Here is a 3193-nt window from a genome sequence, read left to right as displayed (position 1 = left end):
TTTAAAGTATGCTTTTGTACGAAACCTTCCTAAACGGAGTCGAAATACTTCCGAATGATTATGGGTGACCTCATAAAGTCTTTTATCAGTAATTTATGTATCTTGCCTCGAGTTGGTCCGAGGTGGGCCCACGGAGCCCCGATACCCCGTGAATGATATAAATTGCCTCATTTCCGTCCGTTTTTCACAGGCAACATCTGAACTATCATTTTGAACACAATATGACTGTTTTTATATAAATCTCACAATATGGTTTTGATATCTGAAAATCTAGTTCGGGTTATGATCTGTCGTGCCTCCCCAAGTGACGTGTAGGTGCGTAGTTTGAAAACTATCTGAATACTTTGATTCGATCTGCCAGTTGGCCTATTTCTGTTCCGTTGAATCTGTACGACGATCTGTACGTATGTGGTTTTTCATTAATCAGTTCGTGCATGTGCTATGATTCCTTTCACCGGATCCCGGGCCGGTATGTATATCGTGCGGATGGGCCGCCGAGCCCCATATGTGAATTCCGAAGTATGATGTGTCCGGTTCCGGGGTACTGTGTTATATGTACGTCCCTGGTTACCGAGGATAAATTACGAAGTATGATGTGTCCGGGCTCGGGGTGCTGTGTTATCTGTCCGCCAGGGGTACCGTGGTTATGTTATGATGTGTGACGGAGATCGGAGAATAATTTCTGATATCTGACGTATTGTGGTGCCAATGGCAGGAGTGGCGACCACGTTCCTGTACCCTATGTGTGATTCTGTCTGTCTGTATGATTTATGATTCTGTCTGTCCGTCAGGATTATCTGACCGACGGGTTACGCTTGTGTCTGTCCGTCTGGATTATCTGACCGACGGGTTACGCTCCTGTCTGTCCGTCCGGATTATCTGTCCGACTGGCTATGACTCTGTCTGTCCATCTGGATTATCTAACCGACGGGTTACGCTTCTGTCTGTCCGTCCGGATTATCTGTCCGACTGGCTATGACTCTGTCTGTCCGTCCGGATTGTCTGTCCGACTGGTTATGATTCTGTCTGTCCGTCCGGATTATCTGTCCGACTGGCTATGATTTTGTCTGTCCGTCCGGATTATCTGTCCGACTGGTTATGATTCTGTCTGTCCGTCCGGATTGTCTGTCCGACTGGTTATGATTCTGTCTGTCCGTCTGGATTATCTGTCCGACTGGCTATGATTCTATCTATCCGTCCGGATTATCTGTCCGACTGGTTATGATTCTGTCTGTCCGTCCGGATTGTCTGTCCGACTGGTTATGATTCTGTCTGTCCGTCCGGATTATCTGTCCGACTGGCTATGACTCTGTCTGTCCGTACGGATTGTCTGTCCGACTGGTTATGATTCTGTATGTCCGTATGGATTCCGATTCTGTATGTCCGTATGGATTCCGATTCTGTATGTCCGTATGGATTCTGATTCTGTATATCGGTAGGGATTCTGATTCTGTCTGTCTGGACCATGATTCTGTCCGTCTGTCGGGACTATGACCCTGTCTGTCCGGCTTATGAGCCCGTCTAGTATATTTCTACGCTTCCGGTCCAGATCATGATTTTGTTTCATATATTTCTGCTTTACATACTCGGTACATTTTTGTACTGACCCCCGGTTCTTCGGGGGCTGCGTTACATGCCCGCAGGTACAGACGTACTCGGTGACCCGCCGCCAGTCTAGGGCACAGGTTCTGCTATCTTGAAGAGCTCCTTTTGATTCGGAGCATGTACTTCGGTATATACATCTTCTGGTATCTGTATGTTCTGTATGTATGGAAATTCTGGGTACGGCAGGGCCCTGTCCCGTCATATGATTCTGTATGTATGTTAGAGGCCTGTAGATAGATGTGTGGGTTACGGGTTACATCTGTTCAGGTAGGTACGTACGATTGTATGACATTATTCGTATGTTAGCCTTATCGGCTTATCTGTAAATTTCTGTATGTTCAAGTATATATATGTTTGCGCGCGTGCCGTATCTGTATCGGCCTACTTCTGTAACATCTGTTTGAAAAGAAAAAAAAAATCTGTATGATACGAAATTCGGTTAAGTAGGTATGTACGGGTACCCAGCTAGGGTACCAGTCGTGACCCACGGGGTTGGGTCGTGACAGGATATCGGCCACAAGGACTTTTTTTTCAACCTCATACGAAGGTCTGCATATAGGGATTTTCCCCTTCGATGTGCCAGTGTTGGGGTTTCCTTCTCAAATCGTTCCACGTCAGGAGGCGACGATAGTAGGCTATTTGGTGGAGATTTGGAAGAAGAATGTTGTGAAGAAGAAATGGTGTTTCTGGTCCGCTTACTCTGATAGGAAAGAATGTAACTCAAGGAAAGATGCTCTCAGAACTCCTTTTGTAACCAAATAAGGACTAGTCAATTGGCTAGTGACTCTTTTCGAAAGCAATCACAGGATGACACATGCCTTAATTGATGATTGAAAGGATGTCGTTGAAAATTCGAGGATGGTAATTATGACACTGATGCATGTATAACTTCAAAGTCATCAGAGGTCTTTTCGTTCCTTTTGCTGCCAAAAGCAGGAAAACTTTTTCATTTCCCGGATATAATTCATTGAGTGCCCATAAAGTGGGGAACTATCTGTATGAGGAAAATCAGACTGAACAGCTCTGTGAACCAGAGTTGACACGTGGAAGATAAAAGCATACCGTGCGTGGCTCAGCAATAGCAATTTCGATCTCGACTTACGAACTTGACGTAGGAGACTGGCCATTCTTGTTGAAGGTCCGAAGCTACAATGCAAGCTTGCCAGAACTCGGAGATTCATGACCACTTCACAAAAGTGGCTGGTCAAGATAAGTCTTAGTGATAACCGACCCCAACGAATCCAAGATTCTCCCTAAAGGATCTCAACTACATGGGAGATGTGCATATATATATATATATATATATATATATATATATATATATATTGTTCAATGGAATAGGGCATGTAAATGCGGGAGAACATTACTTAAGCTTAGGGTATAAAAGCGTCTCTTCCCCTCACTTATATCTCATCTGATTTCTCATCACTAAATACTATTACAATTTGGATCCATTGTTGTCCTCTAGCTCTCGAGTTCTAAAGCTCGTTTAGCGATTATATATCGGAGCCTGTCAATAGCTCCGAGTTATCTCAATAACCATTACTTACTTTGCCTTGTTCGATTACTTTGTTTATTATTACTTGCA

The sequence above is a fragment of the Lycium barbarum genome, chromosome 7 (genome assembly GCF_019175385.1).
Source record: "Lycium barbarum isolate Lr01 chromosome 7, ASM1917538v2, whole genome shotgun sequence".
NCBI classification, from domain to species: Eukaryota; Viridiplantae; Streptophyta; class Magnoliopsida; order Solanales; family Solanaceae; genus Lycium; species Lycium barbarum.
Note: the sequence above shows the minus strand (reverse complement) of the source record.